Below are 24,078 nucleotides of genomic sequence, written 5' to 3' on the forward strand. Positions count from 1 at the left end.
TCAATGAGATCTATCAGATCAGAATTAAATGACTCACAATGAAACTACAGTAGCCTAGTGTGGGACCACTGAGACAACAGACAGCGACCCCTAGCCTTTCAGAGCGGAACAGAGATGGGACAGACTGCAAGTATAAAAACTACACAAACTGGAGAGGATTTCTAAATTATTATTTTTGGTAAGAAAATAAAAAATAGCGAGTGGTTTTACCAACATCTATCCTATGTAAATTTATTTGTCAAACCCATTTTTATTGAGCTTTACCAATTAAAAATCGAAAAGTAGCAAGCCTAGATATATTGAATTCACTGAATAGAAACAGAGGGAACTTCAGATACAATACAGTTCAAGAACCAGGCCTTTTATTAGATTATTCAACAGCTATAAACCTAAGTTGCATTAACAACTGTTACTAATACTGTAGCTAGACAGAAAATACACAGAGGTAACAGGTTTGCCTTAATTTACAGCTTAATTGCACTTCAGTTAAAAAAGATGAAGCAGTGTATTTGAATTAAATTGTTGATAATATTACTGTGACAGCAGCATTTGCTGTTTATTTTTTAACTGTAGTGATATTTGCAAAGTGGTTTGCTGCATTGGAACGTGGACATTTTATAAATAAACTGAACTCTTGTTTTTTAAAAAAGAAAGTTTGACTTGATGGATTTCTTTATTTAATCCAGGAGACCTGGATTACCACTCAGCTAAAATGGACCCTGTGACAGTACTGTAAGGGATGTTTCTTATTAAATGGCGTTCCATTGGTTATAGCAGGGCTCCTCAAACTCGGTCCTGGGGACCCCCTGTGGCTGCTGGTTTTCATTCCAACCAAGCTCTCAATTACTTAACTAAACCCTTAATTACTAATTATTTGCTTAATTAGACATTTTTACTTGTTTTCAGCTCTTAAACAGTTGCAGTTCAAGTTACTTATCAAATGTTATAGCTAACTTGAAATATGCAACTGTTCAAGATTATCATCTGATTTAAAATACCTATTAATGATTTGAGGGCAGATATTTTCTGACTGGGGTACTAAAATGTACTGTACTACAGCGATGGGTAACACTTCCCCCGTCAGACCAGTGTTTAATCATTAAACATGGTTTCAAGCAGAAGCAGGGAACTGGATGTTCTTTTCACCTTGTGGGTGTTTTTTCCAGAAATAATATAAACAGACCAATGCTGCCAAGCTGCTGAGTAAGTCTTGGTGATGTACATTTTTCCATCTTTTATGCATGCCAGTAGTTTCCCACAAGGCTTCTGCAGTACGACAACCAGGGGCATAGCTAGGAATGGAAATTTGGGTGGGCACCAACTTCGGGTGGATGGGCAAGTACCAAAGGTCTGACATCACAGGAAATAGTTTACATTACAAACATGATTTAAATCAATTAAAACTCTGAATACATCACATATCTCCTCGGAGTTTGGGTAGCGCTAAGTAGCCAAGACTGAAAATGTATGGTGCCGAGTGAAGCAAGGCGAACATTTTTTGCAGTTTATAACAGCAGTTGCACATATACACTACAAATACAAAGCTCATATTATTATTATTATTATTATTATTATTATTATTATTATTATTATTTATTTCTTAGCAGACGCCCTTATCCAGGGCCACTTACAGTCGTAAACAAAAATACATTTCAAGGATCACAGTACAAGTAATAATACAATTAAGAGCAAGATAAATACAATGACTTTGGTTCTAGCAAGTACAAATATGACAAAATACGATTCAATAGCGGAGCAGATAACAGTGTCAGTGATAGTTACATCAGGATATAATTAAATACAAAATACTACAGATTAAATAACACTTGACAGATTACAGTACTCTAAAGTACAAGATTAAATGCAGTAAATAGGGGGCAGATAAGAGCAAGTAAAGCACATTTAAGGAAGTGTCCAGGGGGGAAAAAAGAGGAGTTCTACAGGTGCTGTCTGAAGAGGTGAGTCTTGAGGAGGCGCCGGAAGGTGGTCAGGGACTGGGCAGTCCTGACATCTGTAGGAAGGTCATTCCACCACTGCGGGGCAAGGGTGGAGAAGGAGCATGCTCTGGAGGCAGGGGAGCGCAAAGGAGGTAGAGCCAGTCTTCTAGTGCAGGAGGAGCGGAGAGGTTGAGTGGGGTTGTAGGGAGAGATGAGGATCTGGAGGTAGCTGTAGGCTAGTACAAGAGTCTTGAACTGGATGCAAGAGGTGATTGGGAGCCAGTGGAGTGAGCGGAGCAGTGGAGTTGCATGGGAGAAGCGAGGCAGCTTGAAAGAGGTGAGTGGGGAGGGGGTCAACGGCACACATGGTGGGTTTGTGACCCTGAGGCAGGGAGGAGAGGTCAGAGTCTGAGAGGGGAGAGAAGGTGGAGAAGGAGGGTGAGTTAGTAGGGGATGCAGTGGGTGTAGGGGAGGGAGAGGTGTTAAAGAGTTTGCGGATATCTGAGATTTTAGAAGAGAAGAAAGAGGCAAAGTCATCAGAGGAGATAGAGGAGGGAGGAGGAGGGGGGAGGGTTTAGAAGGGAGAAGGTAGAGAATAGTTTACGTATGCATATGCATAAAACCTACAGAAACAAACACACTGTGCACAACAATTGAAAAAACCTTTTCATTTGAAAAAAGTGCCCAAACAAAAAAGCTGTATTGATTTTTTTTCTTAGCTATATTGTAATAACTTGTTATCTCTGTAAGTCGCCCTGCATAAGGGCGTCTGTCAAGCAAAAATTAAAAACCAGGCTAAGCTCCTGCTGCCTTCACTCCAAAACTAAAATCTTAGCTGTGCTGAGAATATCTCGTTTCGAGCTAAATATGGATGCTTTCGTTTTCACTGCATTTTTACAGGTACAGCTAAACAAAGATACAGTATTGCGTTGTCTGCAAAATAAGTAACAAGCAGACATAGATTTTTTAAAACAACCTTGCGTGACAAATTCAGCAACATTTTCAACTTTTGTAAAACTTTTAAAATTATGTTGACACACTAATGAAAAGGAACGTTCAATTTCCATATTTTGCTGCATTCAAAATAAATCTTACACAGAGAGAAAAGTTAACGGCAACCCTTAAATGACAAAACCCAAGTTGTTGCACTTGTTTACATTTTTAATACTACTTAGAAATAATTATGAAGTTTTAAAACCACAGATACCTTAAAATTATTAATAAATTGTAACATCATACATCCCACTGACTCGGTCATTATGACTCGAACACCAAATAAGTCGGTATGTGTTTGATCCGGTTGCCATAGTAACTAAATGCACGGCGCTGATAAAACTTCAGTGTGAAATACTGTAGGAAAGTAAAATGCCTATTTTTCACGGTAAATTAAAAGAAGCTGAAAGGATCTTTTATTTTTTGTTTTCGAAATCAGCTGTCAATTCGCCAAATGCCCGCCATTGCTACAGTACACATTCAAAACACACACTCATTTTTCAGTTCCCAAAATATTTTTAAGAGGGAAAACTGTACAGACAGAACACTCCCAAACACTGTATCTCCCATGTAAGCCATTAGAAAAAATAAATGTACTTACACATATTCGCAGTGAATGCACTTTAAAAAGTCAAACAGGCAGCGTCACCAAACCAGCGAGAACACAGTACATTTTAAGCAATTGTTAAATATTGCCTAGTTCGTATCCTCTCGTCTCCGCTCCATACACAGGATAAAGCGTCGGGACTTGCAGTTATAAGCGGCCTTTTTCCATCCAGCTCGGTAAAACTTATTCGAATAAGAAAATATATGCGACAAACTCTATGGAAAATGGTTTAAGTCGACTTTTAAGTAGTTTTTTGTCGCGTGCATGACAAGCTCGCTCGTTAGAGGTGGTTTTACTTTTTACTCGCAGCAACATTTTATTCGACACTTGCAAGGAAAACCATGAGCGTATTTCTGGTCCTCGCGAAGTTCTCTGCCATTCCAGTGACTGTTTAATGCGCTCTGATGATAAAAACAAGTTGGCAGACGTCGAGCAAATAAGAAACACAATTATTTTTACAATTACTGAACAAATATGATGATGTCTCTGCACTTGATTTGTTTACGTTTTAAGTTCAAAGTTTCTACCCATTCATTTCAATAAAAAAACGGTCTATTAAAAAGAAATCTATCTCTCTCTCTCTCTCTCTCTCTCTCTCTCTCTCTCTCTCTCTCTCTCATGTAAAAGATATTGACCTTTTTATTTTATGTTAGACTACTGATAAAGTGGTAGAAACTTAATTTCCTGGTGTGTGAGTTGTTTGAATGTGTATTATGTTATTAAACTGTACTTTTGAAATCATGAATTTGTTTTCTACGAACAAGTAGTCTGCGCCCTGACTATTTCAGGAAATCCTTCTGAGTCATATTATAAGTTAATTCAAACTATCCATATCAAGGGAGTAGCTAAGAATAGATTTTTACTGAGGCAAAAATCTAATTTTTGTCTAAAGAAACCGGCATATCCTGTTTACGTTACAAAGGTGATAATGATCATCTGGAGACTATTAATGCAAACTGCAAAGCGATATAACTCTTTTTTACCCGATGACCCACCTTGAATGATGTTTGAAATTTCATGACCCATATTTAAAAACAAATTGTCTCCCAGTAAAAACACAGAATACCACAACTAACAGAAGTTATCGTTGCAGCTTCTGTTAATTCTTCTTTTAAAGGAGGGACATCATTGCATGGATTCCATGGTGTGTTGGAACCTCACCTACAGCTGGAGGGTGACCCTGCAGTTGTCCGTAGCCTCTCATCAGTAGAGAATGGTCTCACCGTAGTTCACCTGCTCCACCATGATGTACAGTTACCACGGGACACTCAGGTAGGCCAGATCTATGCTGTCCGCAACTTGCCTTCTGACCTCTACTGTACGTTGGAAAATATAACTACTAACCCAACTGCATCTAATGTCAGCTTACCCAGTATACACATTGTCAAAGACAGTCTCACTACTGCTCAGCTTCCGCTAGTTAATAAACCTCTAGCCGACAACCATGACATATTCAGATCCAGTCCATCTGACTATGGAAAACTGATTTAATTAAACATCAGATACGTACTGCAACGGCATCCCCAGTCCGACAGTATGCATGTCACACCTCACTGCCAGTATGTGAAGAAGTCAACAACCAGGTCCAAAGGTTATTGGATGCTGATTTGATTGAGCCTAGTCACAGTCCCTGGGCCTCCCCAGTTTTACTAGTCAGGAAAAAGGATGGCTCATACAGATTTTGTATTGATTACAGGAGCTGAATTCTGTTAGCATCAGGGACACCCATCCTTTACCACATGTTGATGATAGCCTGGATGCTTTGTCTGGTGCCACTCTGTTCAATACGCTCGACATGTCTAGTGGCTATTGAGAAATCCAAATGGACGAAAATGATAAAGAAAAGACCGCCTTAACCACCGGCGATGGGCTATTTCATTTTAAGGTCATGCCCATGGCCCATGATTTTTGGACATGTTGTTTCATAGGAGGGCATTCATTCAAACCCTGCTACTACAGCAAAAGTCCTACAATGGCCTCGACCAACTACTGCCACAGAGGTAAGAGCCTTTATTGGTCTCTTTTCGTATTACAGACGCTTCATTAAAGGGTTTGCATAAAAAGTTGCTCCATTACATAAATTGACACAGAAGCACATCACATTCACGTGGAATGACAAATGTGAATTTCTTTTGACAGGCTCTATCAGAACCACCAATACTTACCTACCCAGACTTCAAGAAACCGTTTATCTTATACACAGATGCATCACAGATGCCATTGGCTCAGTACTGGCTCAAGAACAGCAAGGTGTTGAAAAATTTGTAGCCTATGTGAGTCATGTGTTAACGTCTACGGAGCGCAAGTGGTCCACATTTGACCGGGAATGGTGTGGGCAGTAAGACATTTTTATCATTATCTATTGGGATCATCCTTTCACCATTGTTACTGACCACCGTCCATTAATACTTAGTTTTCTACTAAAAATGTTGTCTGGAATATATAGTGTGGCACTCCTGCAGGATAACCTGCCCAACCACATCTACTTTTAGTATTTGCTTCTTTCAGGGTGGTCTCTAAGCATTTTAACTACAAGGCTATTTATACAGTACATCATTTTACATTAATATACCCATTAGAAGATTGCTAAATTATGTAGAAATAGTGGTTATGTCCAGGGCGTGCACCCATTTCTGTTTAATAGACAATAATTGTGATATGCGATTGAGCAACTCCCTTACTGAAATGCTGTGGGCATCCACTAAACAATCTGCTATGCAAGTCATTTTTAATAATCCCCTCTAGATATACTTAGTAATGTGCTTGTAAGTACAGGTTCTGCTCCACTGCACATTATTAAGATGTAAAACCTCACTCTTGAGGATTCTACACCTATTGCAGTTTGCCAGTCAATCAGATTAATTTTTTTGCAGCCTGACTGCAAAAGCAAAATGGCCTAAAATTGAACAATGTTTACCAATATTACCACCACATACAGTCCAGTTGATATCTTAGTTTATACCACTGGCATTGGTCATGGTAATGCCTAATCTGCCTTTACATTAACTCCTTTACAGAAATGTCCTGTCTGTATGTAAGATGATCCAGAACAAAAGGAAATAAACCCAACTAGAATTCTAGTTTTGTATTAGAATAAGAGCTGTTTAAACCACTAGACATTTATCTTTTTCAAAAACTGTAATGTCTATAACAATTCATTGATCTGAACTCAGGCACCCAACACATTACAAGGGTTAAAATAAACTCTAACCACACAATGGATCCGTTTGTATGTACTGTAATATAATATGGTTTTACTGATAATCCCATAAACAGCCAAAGACAGTTTGGGATGTGCAATCAGGGTAAACGTGTGTCACAAGTGACCAAAGTCACTGGTAGTTTTATTGTACACTGTTTTAGTTGCACTAATTACTGTATTTTTTACACTGTGTGTTTTATTTATTTGTATACCCAAAAGGAGGCCACAATAAGGGGTTACATCTATGTGTTTTATCCTTTTAATTATTTTACCACAGGCACAGTCACAAACGATTGGGACCTTAATTTTAGTCATCAGCGCCACTTGATTAGTTCCCCTATATAACTGGAACTAAAAGAACAGGAAGAGAGAGAACACAGAGGACACACACTGGAACCAGGGCCATTTTGGACACGGAAGGAAGAGAAGCAGCACTACAGCCTAAGCAACAAATACATTGAAGAGAAGCAGAAGGAAACAAAACAGCAAAACTAAATGCAGTGAAGACTCTACGTCACAGAAAAGAAAGTTAAGTACTCTTTGCATTGTCGAGATTAAGAGAATACTGTTTCACGACGGACTGCGAACTTGTGGTGTTTACTTTGGTTGATCCCCGGAGCCAGCATCGCAGCCGTTGTGTGTGCTGATGCGCCAGGGAGGCAAAATAAGCTGATCCCTGGAGCCAGCATTACACTTCAGCCATTAACACCAGACAGAAGGATATCTACATCATCATATGGAAGGAAACGTAAATGGATGGAGACACATATGGATCACATTAGTTTACTGTAAAGCTACGTCTTAGTTGGTGCTTATCTTGGCGAGAGCCGAGTTCAAATCAGCATGAAGTTTTAACATCTACTCTCGTGTAATGGAAATCATGAAGATCTGGATACGTCCAGTGACTGCTGTGAATAGTGCAGCTGGCAACAAGGGAAAGACCTTGTGACAGCCTGGAGAGACAGCTGACAGGAGGAAAGAGACCCCATTGGGGCTGGTAAGGGTTAGCTACCCTTGTCGGCAGTATCCAGCTCTGTGTTTACAGGATGCTGGAGACACCCGCCCAAGGCTTCTAAGAAATTAAAGAGAAAAATACCCCTAGAGTCTGCGAGAGCGGGGGCGGAAGATGACTCAACGTTGGACAACACGGTTAACGACTTAGGAACGGAAACGGATATGAGTATGGAGAGTACTTCACAAAAGACTAGTTCAAGATCTGCAGTTAACAAAGACATGGAACTCCAGGTTTGTGTCTGCGGCTGGAGCAAGGCGACAACGGTCAGGGGTTTGAAGATTCATCAAGGGAGAATGAAATGCTTGAGGGAGAAGGGACAAGGGCCTCGCATTGATCAGTACTTCTTACGAAGTCAGTCAAGTCAGTCGAATGAAATCCAGCGACAGGAAGCAAACCACAGTTCGCAGGATATCAGCACCCCTGTCATAGATGTGAGGAGGACTTGCATGAACACAGTTAGTGATGAACCTAATGGTCCTTGTGAACCCGGTCAGACAAACCAGCATAAGAGAGAAAAGAACCTCAACGGGCACAAGCCTGGAGTTAAATGGCCAAGAGCTTGTGAGAAAACTGCATGGGACACAGTAAACACAGATCTCTGCGTTGCTTTGGAAAGATTAAGTGGAACAGTTGAAAAGAAGCTGGATAAATTTGGGGACATCATCTACGCATATGGAAGTGAGAGGTTTGGAGTTGAAAAAAGGAAGGAAAAAGTACAAACTATTCCTGGAAAGTCTAGACGGCAGCAGGAGATTGAACGCTTAGTTAGAGAAAGGAGACAGCTGAGGAACCAATGGAGAAGAGCAGAACAAAGTCAGAAGGAGGGACTCAATCTCTTACAAAAGGTCATAAAAGATAAGCTTGCAACATTGCGCAGAGCTGAGCGCCTACGGAAACGCTACAAAAAGAAGGAGCGTGCGAGAGCTAACTTTTATAAAGACCCATTCAAATTTGTAAAGAAGTTATTCACCAGTGAGAAGAATGGCACACTAAAAGCATCTAAGGTTGAGCTGGAGAGATATTTGGAGGAAACACATACAGATTCAAAAAGGCAGGAGCCTATGTCAATTCCGTCAGACATCCCACCTATCAATCCACCAGAATACCAAATGGAGGACTGTGCACCTAAGTGGAAAGAAATAGAGCAAGCTGTGAAAAAAGCAAGGGCTTCATCATCTCCAGGGCCTAATGGAGTTCCGTACAGAGTGTACAAGAGTGCTTCAGGAGTTCTACGAATTCTGTGGAAATTGATGAAAGTGGCATGGGAAAAACAGGTTGTACCAAGAGCATGGCGCCGAGCAGGTGGAGTCTTTATACCTAAAGAAAAAGATTCTACAAGCATCAGTCAGTTTCGTCCCATTTCCCTATTAAACGTAGAAGGCAAGATTTTCTTCAGCATTATTGCTCAGAGATTGTCAGCTTACCTATTAAAGAACTGCTTCATTGACACTTCAATACAAAAAGCAGGCATCCCAGGTTTCCCAGGTTGCTTAGAACACATCAATGTGATCTGGCAACAAATTCAATCAGCTAAAAAGGAGAGGAAGGAGCTCCATGTGACATTCCTGGATTTGGCTAATGCATATGGTTCAGTGCCACATGAACTACTTTGGGCAGCATTTGATTTTTTCAGTGTACCGATGACAATAACAAATTTAGTGAAAGCCTATTTTGGAGATTTGCAATTCAGTTTTTCAACTTCAGAATTCAGCACTACATGGCAATGCCTAGAGGTTGGAATAATGGCAGGATGCACCATTTCTCCACTGGCTTTTACCATGGCAATGGAAGTAATCATTAGGGCATCAAAATGGGTAGTAGGAGGAGAGCGCTTGGCTTCTGGAATGCGACTACCACCAATTCGAGCATACATGGATGACATGACAACCATGACTACAACAGTAGCCTGCACTAATCGATTATTGGGCAAATTAACCAATAACATTGAATGGGCACGAATGCAATTCAAGCCCACTAAATCAAGGAGCATCTCTATAATTAAAGGCAAAGTAGTAGATAAAACATTCTTCATTAATGGTGAGGCAATACCAACAGTGTCTGAGAAGCCAGTGAAGAGTCTTGGGAGATGGTACGACGGGGATCTAAAGGACACAGTTCGTGTGGGAGAAGTTAGACAACAAGCAGTGGAAGGGTTGAAGAGCATAGACAGCTGCGCTCTACCAGGTAAACTAAAACTCTGGTGCTTTCAGTTTGGTCTACTGCCGAGGTTGCTGTGGCCACTGACTGTGTACGAGGTTTCTTTGACAACAGTAGAGAAGCTGGAAGCTTTAATCAGTTCATACATCAGGAAATGGTTGGGAGTTCCACGCTGCCTCAGCAGAGTGGGACTTTATGGTAAAGGAATACTGCAGCTACCAGTCTCTGCTCTAACCGAGGAGTTTAAGTGCGCCAAGGTCAGACTGGAAATGACATTAGTAGAGTCACGCGACAAATGCGTAAGGGAGGCAGCACCTGTGTTGAAAACTGGAAGAAAGTGGGCGGCAAAGAAAGCTGTGGAAGATGCAAAGGCTGCCCTTCGAATTGGTGATATCATGGGGCAAGTTCAGCATGGAAGAGGGGGTCTTGGTTTCAGTTCAACTCCTCCTACATGGCACAAGGCGGCCCCAGCGCAAAGGAGGAAGCTGGTAGTCAACGAGGTGCAAAAGCAGGAGGAGAGGATGAGGTGTATAAAGGCCATTTCCCAGGCCAAACAGGGAGAATGGATGAGATGGGAGAGTGTGGAACAACGCAAGATTGGCTGGCAAGACCTATGGTCAATGGAACAGAGCAGGATCAGTTTCCTCATCAGGTCAACATATGATGTTCTCCCATCACCACAGAACCTAAACCTCTGGGTAGGAGAGGATCCCTCATGTCCTTTGTGTTCATCACCTGCAACATTAAGGCACATTTTGACAGGATGTAAGGTGGCTCTTAGCCAAGGACGGTTTACTTGGCGCCATGACCAGGTGCTGCGATGTTTGGCCTTAGCATTGGAAGACAAGCGTAACATGACCAATAAGTTGCCACCTGTTCCATCAAAACATTACACACAAAAGACAACATTCCTCCGCCCAGGAGAGCAACCACCAAGAAAAGGTGTTAAAACCAATCCTCGCCCAGGACAACTGGAAGCTGCTAGAGACTGGAATATGCTGGCAGATGTTGGTCAACGGCTTATTTTTCCACCTGAGATTGCCACCACTAACCTTCGACCAGATATTGTCTTGTGGTCTGGATCAGCACGCCTTGTTCACCTGGTAGAGTTAACAGTGCCATGGGAGGATGCTGTAGATGAGGCGTATGAGAGGAAGAAACTGCGGTATGCTCAACTAGCCACTGAAGCGGAACAGCGAGGATGGAGAGTTCGGGTTTACCCAGTGGAAGTGGGTTGTCGAGGATTTGTGGCACACTCTACAACCCGGTTTCTCAGAGACGTCGGATTCAGTGGCCAAGAGCTGCGTCGCACAGTGAAGAACTTATCTGAAGCAGCAGAGAGGAGCAGCAACTGGCTGTGGTTGAGACGGAGAGATTCTGGCTGGGGACAGGTAAGTAAGCTGGGCTGAGTTGAGTGGGGGACGGAGGGGGGTGATGCTGGGACGCCAGAATCACCGTCGAGCCCTCTTGAGGTGTCGTGGGCTAGTCGACGAAACACTGAGGATGGAAGGTGCCCACTTGAAAACCCCAGAGATGTACCCTACTTAGCTCAATCCAGACGGTTGTCATGCTGATGCGCTGGGGAGGCCGCACTTTGGTTGATCCCCGGAGCCAGCATCGCAGCCGTTGTGTGTGCTGATGCGCCAGGGAGGCAAAATAAGCTGATCCCTGGAGCCAGCATTACACTTCAGCCATTAACACCAGACAGAAGGATATCTACATCATCATATGGAAGGAAACGTAAATGGATGGAGACACATATGGATCACATTAGTTTACTGTAAAGCTACGTCTTAGTTGGTGCTTATCTTGGCGAGAGCCGAGTTCAAATCAGCATGAAGTTTTAACATCTACTCTCGTGTAATGGAAATCCTGTCTGATGGATGCTAATGTTGTCGTTATTAACTGTTACACGACTCAAGTACAAAGGGAATATGAATGGAATAAGTATACGGTTGGACTGGAATATACCTTTTATTGTATTACCAGTGCTGATGCATTGTAATTTGTCTGTCTCCAGAGCTTGCTTTCTCTTTCCCCCAGATCCAAAAGAAAGATTGCAGAGAATTAATGATTAATCAAATTAAAATTTGTTATGTGACTTCTCCTCTTGTACATCCGTGAGTAGAAAAAATTGTGATTCCGAACTCTGTTGTAGATTACAAAAAAGATATTTTATTTGGTACAGTACAGCAGCTGGGTACTCTTAAGCACAAGTTATAATAGAATCCACAAGACAATACAATGTTGGGATTAATATACCTTCCCTTATGACATCACCCCTTATTCCTTAACCTATCAGAAAATACAATTACATACTGATGCAAGTTTTACAAGCCTATCAACCATAATATTATTGATCACGTGGGGCTCACTTTTCTAAGTTAATGCAACTTCAAAACATCCTAAGATGTTCACTCACAAGGCAATAAAACTATAGTTGAAAGGGGAGGAAGAAATAAGAAAGATGGAATAAGCCTTTTGCCTATTTCCTTTTGAAGTTAAAACTGTGGGTAAGGATGTTTAGCCAAAGGTGTCATTTCCCTAAACACAGAGTACAATTACCTTTTAACTTATCATAAAATTTAGGGTACACTAAAAACTAAAAACTTCACTGCCATCTGGCTGCTTTACTTAATATTGAACCCTTATTGTCTTCAAATTAGCTTAGTCTATGAAATCTAGATAATTTTTAAACTATCCAGTTTCTCTAAAGTATAAGTTTATCCAACAGGTATCACCTGCAGACACTCCAATAAGTGAGGTTCTCATCTACTAGTAGCCGGGTCGGAAGACTAATGCTCTTGTAGGGAAAGGCCGAATGCAGGGTGTATGAATTAGCCCTGTTCAGAGAGTGAGACAGGGAGGGGAGGGCAAGTATTGAGGATGGACTGTTTTCACTGTTTCTCCAAGATCGACGACACAGAGGGAGGGAGGAAGCACCCTCTGGAGGCGGGCACGGGATCTGGATGCAAAGTATTGGCAAGGAGCCAGTTGGACTTTTTATGGAGAAGACCACTTTGGAGAAGATTGCCTTTTGTACTTTGAGGAACGAGACACTCTGTGGCCATTGAAGGTCAGGTGACACTATAATAATATTGTGGACATAATTAATCTATTTCCTAACCAGTGTGGGACATTTTGAAATCCTCCAGTGGGATTGAACTATACTTTTTACTTACCTGAATACTTACTGTGTGGAGATTAAATTATAGTATCCCTGGGAAAACTATTGTTATTTTAGGGGGTATAAGTGTTCTTGTTGTTGACATTTCTTTGTTTAAAAACTGTGTTCTGTTGACTTTTTGTTGTTTGACATAATAACAACCATTTTACTTGCCTGCCTGTGTGGTTCCTATGTGCTCCTGGGGTGGTCCGGTGGTCAGTGTGAGATCCAAACAACCTGTGGGGTATAGAAGAGAAGGTTATTACAAAAGATCTACTTGCCTGTAAAGTCACGCAAAGAAACCCCTGCCACGTGCTTCTTATATTTTAAATGGGTAGCACAGAGTCTGCCACCTTTCATGAGTTTCCATTAATGCTCAAACGTACAGTAGCTGAATTTAAATTACTGTGTTCATGCCTCCACTGCAGAGTGAATGACATATGTAAAACCTACAATTGTATTCCATATACAGGAAGTAAATATCCAAATTTTATTTTTATGCATGCTGTCTACACACATGCCAATTCTCTTTACAGTTGTTTTGTAAGGTAATACAGCATAAAAGAAACCACAAGTGAATTTGTCAAAAACATTTTAAAAACTTGCAGCACTATTATACTTGTTAGCCAAGAACCACATCCACTTTTCATCAATATGTTTTTAGCATGTAGTTAAGACTCGTGGTTGCTTAAATTAATTGGGAATGTTGCTTGTATATTCTTCATAGCAAAAAATATTCCACTTTTTTTTTTTGTTTAGAATTCCTAATGTTTTGTCTATGGATCCTATGGGATGTGTCATGACATGATTCTAAGCATCCTAATAATTAACATTTGAGAAGCCTGACAAGTATCTATACATTTCACGGTAGGATACTGTTTACTAAATTAATTTATTAGCTTTTAGTCCTTAGAGAGACTTATAAACAACAATGTTCCTTCTGTTGTAAGGTCTATTTCAGACATGTTGTACAAATTGCCTAATGTAGTCATTCCACCCTCCCACAGTAAATGCAAATTGACATTTGCCATTGAGCTTCTTGAGTTTCTAAGTAGCAGGTGAAAAGGAATGACTAGACTGAATGTAGGCTGTTACAGAGATTCACGTTGGCAGCTTTTAATTTAGTTTTTCCAGTGCTGCTAGAGCTGAACTGAAGATATTAATGTTCATCCAGCAAGGAAAAGCAAGTAGAAGACGACAGGACTAAAACTATGATGTTCTCTGTGAAGGCAGCTCATCTCTCAAGCCTGAAAAAGGACTGAATCTGAGAGGTGTCTGCCCATATATAACCTGGAATTATTAGATTCATGATACATCATCAAATTTAAAAATAATTTTGTTAACACAAGTCAGCATCAAACTATGTTCTGTACATTCCAAAATCTGTTTAATCTGTTATTATGAATTTTAACTAAGTGGCACTGATCCCATTATATGTGTTCATCAGTTAATGCAATTTTGTATGTTTAAAATCATTTTAGAATACAATTCTCTCAAAACGCAGTTACTATGGGACATTTTAAATGTATTTACCCCAGTATTTATTGACTTCATATTTATTGAAAGGAGAATAACACCTCTTTGCATTTTACAAAATTAGAAACAAACAACTAGGTTATAATTCAGTATAAGTTAAGCATTCCCAAGTTGTTTCAAATGTTGTAACACCAAAGGCTTCTACTGGTGTACATTTTCACAGCACAGTTCTGTACAGTTCTCCTAATACAGTTGGCTAAGGGTGGAGTAAATTCTTAAGTAATAGAGAATGTGTTTGAATTTTATGCAAGGCGTCTATTGTATTAAGAACTTTTGTTATGACAGGTTGATAGAGGTTGCCATAAGTGAGTGAGCTAACAAAGAGATCACATGCAGTATCTTGTATTTGAATCCTGACACTTTGTATATATAAAACAATTTTAAGAAAGGGGCTGCTCAGTAACAAATGTTGGATGTTGTAAGTTATGAGATACGTCAGTATAAGAGGTATGTGATTTACATTTTCTACATAATTTAGATAATCTAGGCTTCACTAAAACCTTCTGCAATAAGTTAGCCCAAGGTAGAAAGAGAAGAGAAACAGTAAGCTAGAAGACGACAAGACATTATTCAAACTCAGAAACCTCATACTGATAGAAACATGGATTGATGCAACAGCTTGTCAAACATGTTTGACAATTGCATTGTAGGATCCAACTATCACTCAATCCAGAACTGGAAAGTTTTCACCCATGTGTCATTTCAACCCAACCCTGTGTATACTTATAAAGGCTATACTGGTTCGTGGCTGTGGAAGGATGTGGAAGGATTGGTGGGGGGGGGGGGGGGGGGGGGGGGAGTTTCTGTAGCTGGGGCATGTAGTAATAAAATGAAAAATAAGCGTTAATTTCTTTGATTGTTATTGTATTGAGAAATTTTACAATGAAAAGAAAAGAAAAAAAACTCATAATGCATTGTGCGCCCCTGCTTCCTCGGTGATTGACGTTTCCCCTGGGTCCTAGTGGAGACTGCTGAACCGACTAGTGATTATGCAAATACATTATTGAGAAATACAAGTTTTAGTACTGCTGCAATGTGAGGGGGACATTTCCCCCTTGTTGAAAACGTGATGGGGAAATGTTGAGGAAAGGTATTGCTGTGTGTGTATATAGGATGGGGCTAAAATAATGCAAAACAGACACATAGATACAATAAAGGCTAGACTATACTTTGCAGACACAAACATAATATTGGATGCTTGGCTTAATTATAAGGGCAAGGTTCAGCCTGCTACGCTAATCATATTGGCTAACCAATCCTATATAGACCAAGCCCATAATTCAGTAAATCATCTGACAGTCTTTCACCCCTGCCTCCCCTTTCTTGGGGTCAGTCGTCCTCCATCACACAGCCTTGGTTGACCTCTGACCGGCATCGATCCTTGGTCCAGCAATGTAATTATTCCATAATACATTTTATATCACATCTGTCAATGCTGTGCCTCCATCTTTGAAAACATGTTCCCATGTTTAGCTGTATTGTAGGTTACAATGATCACTCAATACTGAGCTGGAATGTTTTCATGCATGTGTCACTTCAACCCAATCCTGTATATATATGCACATACAAAATTATACTGACTGCCCTAAAGACAACACCAACAAGGCTCAAGATTTATACATTTTATTTGACAGAAATTCAAGTTAATTTGATGCTTTAACAAATGAGATGTGATGTTTAAAACCATATCATATCATATTACTCGGTATCCATTTAGAATATGATCAATTTGTCCTATGTGATTTTACTTTAACTTTTTACTTGTGAGAGTTGCTTGTAGTTTATCTGGACAGTGCCAGATATCTGAATGGAGAAATATTACTGAATTGTCAGTGTCTCGCTTTGTTGTTGAAAGACTGGCTAATTCTGCAGTTGCAGTTACAGGACGGGTTGCTTTCGTCGGTGTGATTCACAGTTTGATGCTGTGATGTTCCAGCGGTCATCTACTGTCTGATAGAAGCCTGCTAGAGCTGGAGGCTGATTGGCTGATGGTACTGAATTGTTTTCTAATTGATTAATTTTGCATACTTAGAGCTATTGCATATCTTTTAAATATATATATATATATATATATATATATATATATATATATATATATATATATATATATATAATCATGTTATTAATAATATTTTGAGGATCTATTATTCTTTAAATCACATATTTAAAATAACAAATTTGCAATGTACAAATGCGTTTCACTGAAATAAAATTAACGTTAACAAACACAATGTCCACCGGGATGTATGTTTTGGTGGAGCTGTTTTTCATTCTCAAGACCTTGAATAAATTGCTTTGCAGGGAATACATAAAACTATGATAAAAACATAATTTAAAGGCAGCTGGGGTAATGCTGCCAAGGGTAATGAGGTTATAGACTTTTGAATCAGATTTCTGGATTTTGCTGACAGTCAAATGATGCAAAATCAAAATGTAGTCAAAATGTAAATAAACCATTGTGTGGTTTACAGTAAGCCAGCTACACACTGTGAATAAAAAATTGCAACTATAATCTATGTAACGTGCCTTCCTAGTTGTTTCAAGCTCATGTTTCATGCCACTGTTAGCGGGGTCTTTTCTTTATGGACTACATTACAGGCTGACACGGCTCATGTCACCCTTGACCTGGACTGCATTGAATTTTAACCAGGACAAGCATCCAGCATGTGCCTGAGCCAGGGCTTAAATCGTTGTCTTTCAATCCTGCAGTCGAGTTGTTTAACCTTTACAGCATTGTGTTTGTGATAACATAACACTCTTTCAATCCCACACAATCAACAAATATAGGCCCAATTTCCTGCTAGTGTTTCTTCAAAGGCAACAAAGAAATTGATTCAAACATTTATACGGAGACATACTGTACAGCTGCTTTGTCTGTGTGTACCTGCTGAATCCAGATTCCAGTTTTCCATGTTCGGAGTATTTAATGTGCCTTTTCTATTTAAACATGTACTGTGAATCTTATTAGATATACACTGCTTTGAAAGGGTTAACATCTAAATTGCCTGTGTTAGAGAGTAGACTTTCTGCACGGGTTGAGCCACTCCTATACATTGAGACTACTACCCGACATCCCAATACAGTTAAACTAGTCACCAAACTCATATAGATGATTCTACTATCCTGTTTATGGGAACCATTATAGCACTTACCTAAGGCTTATTTCTGAGCTTGCAAACATTCAGTACATAATGTGTCATACCGACCACCTTCAGCCCTCATTGATACAGTATGCCATAAAGCTCTATCTTAAGCATGAATCATCTTATATATATATATATATATATATATATATATATATATATATATATATATATATATATATATATATATATATATATATATATCCTTAAGTGGCAGGCTTTCATATACTGCAGACTGGACAGAATGGGAAAATGGACAGCTAAGATGGTGTATTGCAGCCCTTTGAGATAACTTGTTTATGTATCACAGTTGCTAAGATATATACTAACACAGTTTTATTTTATTTTGGGTCATGGTTTTCCACCCTGTAATTATTTTTCATTGTGAGATGTAGCTTTCTGTTTAATAGAGTTTTGGAGACAGCCTAGGACAGTATACTTGCAATACACAGGTGAAATAGTAGAAAGTGCATTGCTACCAAGTGAGGGAAAAATGTTGATGAAAAGGTATTTAAGTGTTAGCAATACTATGGTTCTTGAAAATAAAAACATAGGAACTTTTTCAGCCCATCAATGGTAGTTTGGTTCCTAGCAGCAAATTGATTCCAATCCATACCCTCGCTAATCTGGTTAAAAACATATCTCCTACTTAATTTCCAACTGTCTGCTCACAGACCTCAATCAATTCCTCCCGAATCCTTATTTGTTAAATAGATCGTATGACAGTAAATCAAACTTGAAGGGTGGGTCTGAAGACAACGACACTACTGGTTGTTGTTGGAGATCTGCTGGTTTTAATGTAGCTGTAAAGAGGAAAAAATGGAGCCTAAACACAATCCACCAGACTGCAAGAAAACCAATAGCCATGTTACATACTGTGTGCCTTTTTCATAAAGGCCACTTTTCATTAAAGAAAAACAATCTAAACACTTTTTTTTGACAATGTACCTTTTTTTTGAATCCCAGAACACCATGGTTACCATGGTTGCACCGGTTTCTGTTACTATCTTCCCTGGCAGTGTGGTAGTTGTGGTATGTGCTGCTGCAGCACACCACATTTATTCATATACAAATGCATCAAGAAAACTAAACTAGGAGTGAAAAATACAGTATTAAAGAATTAAATGAATATATTTTTAAGTGAACAAACTCAAAGCATCCACAGGGGAATGATCCAAGGGGAATATAACTATGCTAGTGGCTGTTAAATAAATGTGGTTACTGGACAGAATCATAGAAAACAGCTGGTTGCCAAATTTAAAGACAATATTGCAAAGCAAGTAGTAGTCTATAAATTGATATACATTGTACTGACATAACCCTTCAGTACTAAATAAAATCAAGTTTTTTCTTTACATTTTAATTCTGTTTACTAGTATGTGAGATTCAGTACAGGTGTTATATTTAACAGATTTGCTTCTCCTTCTTCCTGGAGGTATATTAAAGGAAAACATTCACACGTTTCTGTGGAAACCTGTTGTTATAAGAGGGTTGACATGGCAACATACAGCATCCAGTCTATGTATAAATTTCACTGGGGTTAACAAAAAACTAAAAATAGCATGCAGTTTCATTACTGTTATACTAACTGTTAATTGCCTAATTCAATCTGAAGGCACCTGAGCCAGATTCAATCTAGGATATATTAGGTTGATAAAATTAAACTAAACCTGACATTTTGCTTATGTTAATTAATAATTAAATATTGATTTTATAAGCCAGGGCACAACTTCCTTAACAGTAAGCCCTGTCTAGCCACACTGTGTCTGAGATTCACTGTGCATGACTGAAACTTGTTTTGAAATGTAAATGTTTTAGTTGTTAACCCTAGTAGATAAAACCAGAATAAACAGTAGCACTATCAGATTAAGTAAAAAAAAGAACTGTTATCCAAGTAGCTACACTTGTATTGAAAGCTACAGTAAACAACTGTTAGCATTGGCTATGTTCCTGCTAATAGTGGTTAACTGTTCACATCATCATCATGGAAAAATACATGAAGGGAACTGGTAAGACATATCTACATTAAAAACAGCATCTTAATGTAAAATGTATACTTGTACTAACCAGCAATATATACATTGCCAATAACACATATGTTTGGGCAAAACACCAAAAATAGCCTGCTGCAGTATACAGTACTTTACACCTGTTTCTACATACTGTAAACATATCTTTTATTTTGTCCATTATCTTATATGGTGGGCTTTCCTCATTGATTTCAATAGAAACATTCCGAAGCATTACTGCTAGATTTAACCTAGGATCAGATATTAATTACGGCATCACTATCCTTATGGCAGTTTTTACCAAATAGTACAAAATAAATATATGAATTGTTTGCTACTATTTATTGCTAACATTTCCTATTAGGTATCTTTATTACAAGTGTTGTTTGCTTTGTTATTTGCTACTTTTTAAAAGCCTATATTAGCATAGCAGTGCCCTAATTACATTTTAATTCTATGGTTAGCCTAAATTCCTAACCAAACTTTTATCTTTTTTTTCTTTTTTTTTTTTTTGCCTGCGACTGACTGGTTTAGATGAGGAGAAATAGCATTGACTCAGACTGAAGCCAGAGAATAGTTCTGCAGATAGCTTACATAGACTGAGATTGTTCTTGGTGATACCAGTGAGCTGTTGTGTAAAGCCTTGGTGTACACTTCTGTTAAGTTGTATTGTTTCCATATGTTCACAGAAATAGAAAATCCAGATTTGACAATAACTCAAATTTGGTGGTCAAAAACTATTTCAATAGTATTTCACTTGTAGACTAACCATTTGAGCAGCACCACACGTGCAATCAGTAAATAGACCTACTGGCATTGTTACTGCCCTTATAAAAGTTTACCGCAGTAACATTGCATGGTGGTTTTGCAGTTTCCCCATGCTTTTCCCATACTTTTTAATACAGTTTACCCTAGGGTGCAATCTTTTTTTTATTTTTTATTATGCTTTACTATTCATCTGTGGGCTTTACAGTGCTTACCGATGCGTTACTATGCTTTCGCTATGCTACTGTATATTACACTTGGCTATGCTTTAACTGTGGTAAACTTCTATAAGGGTATGTGTATTGTATTACATTTAATTCCTAGACAGGTGTTTGTAGTTATTAACTTCATGAAACTTGTAAAGTTGTTTAATTTGAGTTGTTAAAGGCTGTCCGAACCACAGAGCCACCAACATGTCACTAAGGAACACCTTACAAGGCAGTGTCCAGATTGGCATGGAAGCTTAATAACCCAGTCCTACCAAAAATGAAGTTGTTCTTTACTATCTTTAGCTGACTTGACACACATTGTTGGAATTGTACAATTCATTCTATTAGATCTTTAGAAATATTGGAGATGAGTCATATCTTTTTTTTTTCATTATTGACATTAAAATCTAAACACAAAATAGTTACAAGTTCTCTCAGTGAAAACCAAGACCATGGTTGGCTAATTCAAAGATAGGGTTTTCAGAGATACCCTATTGTAGTGTGAATCATGCATGATGTTACGCAGCCGTTGCCTGCTGCCATCTTCACACAAAAGGCAACCAGGCAAAGGCAACTGCAACTTCAAATTGGGCGTTTCTTCATTATTGTGGTGCAGCAAATTGCCAAACTCTATTATAGTGAACACCCTGATATAACAAACATTTTTCCAGGTCCCATGGGTGTTTGTTATAGGAAAGTTAGCCTTTATATCCGGCCTGTGACAGCTCTCATGCATGGTTAAGCTGTGATGCTGAAGGTTGTGATGTACCTGGTTCGCACCCACCTGTGCATTGACTTTCCTTGTTGATCTCTCTCTCGAGTTTGCATTGGAAACCCTGCTACACTATGCATTTACCGCTTACCACGTTTAACAATGGATTTTACCAGACTTTACAATAATTCCCAGTGATTCACCATCTTAGACTGTACTTTGCTTTATTTGCTTTAGACAGCATAGTAGTATAAGGAGTACTTTTGATTAATAGTTCATTACATATATAATATTTGAGTGGCATAACAGTTTATAAAATATAATTGTAATATGATACTTTATTAACTTATTGATATCTGTATACCTTTGAATTCCCACACCCACTAGCACCACACTGTTCAAGCAAAATCATCAAACAGGATGTCAGAATGTGAGCTTCTTATAAAATGCTCCTATTCTGTCTGTGTGTGAATGTGAAATTAACTGGGTAGCTACAGTAAACTGTTTCAGCATATATATATATATATATATATATATATATATATATATATATATATATATATATATATATATATATATATATATATATATATTTTTTTTTTTACAGGGCCTAGCTGAAGTCCTGAGATACTGTACTGTAGTGTATCGAGAAAGCTATGTTAATTAGTAAACGCCTACTTAGAATATGTGTTCTAGTAATTTGGCACTAAAAGGTTGTCGTAGTTTTGCCTGTGTGCGAGTTGCAAGTTCAACGTGTCATTGTCGGAATAAAGTTGTTGCTTTTCAAGTGTATGGCGGCGTCCGTCTCAGTCAATACATAACAGAAACAAATTGGCAACGAGGATAAAACCAGACTGTAAAAAAAAAAAAAACCAACGAAAAGGATAGAAGCATAAAGAAAAGTCTGCAGGTCTTGGGCGAACAAGGGCAGCTGAGTAAATTAAAATGGCTCAGTTTGAAAGAATTGATGAGTTTAAGCCGGACGCTGAATCATGGTCGGCTTACATTGAACAGATGGAACAGTATTTCATTGCTAATAGCGTTGGAGATGAGAAGCAAGTAGCTACTTTACTCAGCGTAATAGGGGCTTCTACCTATCGGTTGTTGAGAAATTTAGTTCAGCCACTGAAACCGAAAAATAAAACTTTCGATGAGATTGTTACAGTCCTTCAGAAGCATTTTCGAGCCAAAGCCGCTGCTTATTGCTGAGCGTTTTCGTTTTCAACACTGCAATCAGAAAGCGAGTGAATCGGTGACTCAGTATGCAGCAGAGTTAAAACAGTATTCAGTAAATTGCGAGTTTGGGGCGACCTTGGATGAAGCGCTGCGGGACCGCTTTGTCAGTGGCATTCACAGTGAGGCGTGCCAGCGGAGATTGTTGTCAGAGGACAAGCTAACTTTTGCAAAGGCGTTTGAGATCGCTTTGAGCATGGAAACAGCAGCGAAAGACACACAACAGCTACGCAAGATAGACACGCCTACGGGAGCAGTTCACAAAGTGAAAGCCAAACCCTCATTCCAGACCGGGGCGGGACGCTGCCATTGTTGTGACGGTAAGGATCACAGCCCACATGATTGCTATTTATTTTATTTTTTTTCTTAAAAATTTAGTCGTCGCCAATTATTTTACCCCGGTTTTCACCCCAATTTAGCATGCCCAATTATTATCTGTATCTCCGGCTCACCGCTCGCAACCCCCCCGCCGACTCGGGAAACGGAGGCTGGAACACGCGTCCTCCGAAACGTGCTCCTGCCAAGCCGTCATTATTCGCACTGCAGATCCACAGCAATGCCACCAGACCTATAGTGCCGGAGGACAACACAAATCTGGCGGCTCCACTGCAGAGCCACAGGCGCCCTATCGGCCACAGGGGTCGCTGATGCGCGGTGAGCCGTGGATTCCCCTGCCGACCTAAGCCCTCCCTACCCGGGCAGTGCTCAGCCAATTGTGTGCCGCCCCCTAGGAACTCCCGGTCACGGTCGGCTGTGACATAGCCTGGATTCGAACCTGCAATCTCCAGGCTATAGGGCACATCCTGCACTCCGCGCGGAGCACCTTTACTGGATGTGCCACTCGGGAGCCCCCATGATTGCTATTTTAAGAATGCGAAATGTCACAATTGCGGCAAGATCGGACACATTAAAAAGGCGTGCCGTCAAAGAAACAACCGCGGAATACAGGAAAGCAGCGACCAAGTAAACACAACAAGTTATGTATGGCTCTTCAAAGAGCACCTGTAGAACTCCTCTGTTTGTATCCTGGGACACTATCACCCTTCATGTAAATGTGCTTTATTTTGCTCTTATCAGCCCGTATTTTACTGCATTTAATCCTGTACTTCAGAATACTGTAATCTGCCAAGTTTTTAACCTGTAGTACTTTGTATTTACTCACATCCTGATGTAACTATCACTATTTAATCATATCCTGATGTAACTATCACTATTACCTGCTGTATTATTGAATTGTGGTTTGTCAAACTTGTACTTTACTTGAACAAAAGTTATTGTATTTCTTGCTCTTATTGTATTACTTGTATTGTAACGCTTGAAATGTTTTTGCTTACGATTGTAAGTCGCCCTGGATAAGGGCGTCTGCTAAGAAATAAATAATAATAATAATAATA

General features: G+C 39.4%; 2 long non-coding RNA genes across 2 annotated transcripts in view; both read left to right on the forward strand.

Moving 5' to 3' along the window:
- The first annotated feature begins 4,585 nt into the window (after nt 1–4,585).
- Nucleotides 4,586–7,392, forward strand: LOC131737364 (uncharacterized). The gene is made up of 3 exons (XR_009328981.1): nt 4,586–4,809; nt 5,234–5,537; nt 5,677–7,392. It is a non-coding gene; the product is annotated as an uncharacterized LOC131737364 (long non-coding RNA).
- A 4,179-nt stretch (nt 7,393–11,571) lies between these two features.
- The window catches only part of LOC131737263 (uncharacterized), a 119,749-nt gene continuing 107,242 nt past the window's right edge, over nt 11,572–24,078 (forward strand). Inside the window, exons 1-2 of the long non-coding RNA XR_009328851.1 lie at nt 11,572–12,987; nt 13,837–13,944. This is a non-coding gene — a long non-coding RNA (uncharacterized LOC131737263). The remainder of the gene's footprint in view (nt 12,988–13,836; nt 13,945–24,078) is intronic.

Source organism: Acipenser ruthenus, chromosome 6 (assembly GCF_902713425.1).
Source record: "Acipenser ruthenus chromosome 6, fAciRut3.2 maternal haplotype, whole genome shotgun sequence".
NCBI classification, from domain to species: domain Eukaryota; kingdom Metazoa; phylum Chordata; class Actinopteri; order Acipenseriformes; family Acipenseridae; genus Acipenser; species Acipenser ruthenus.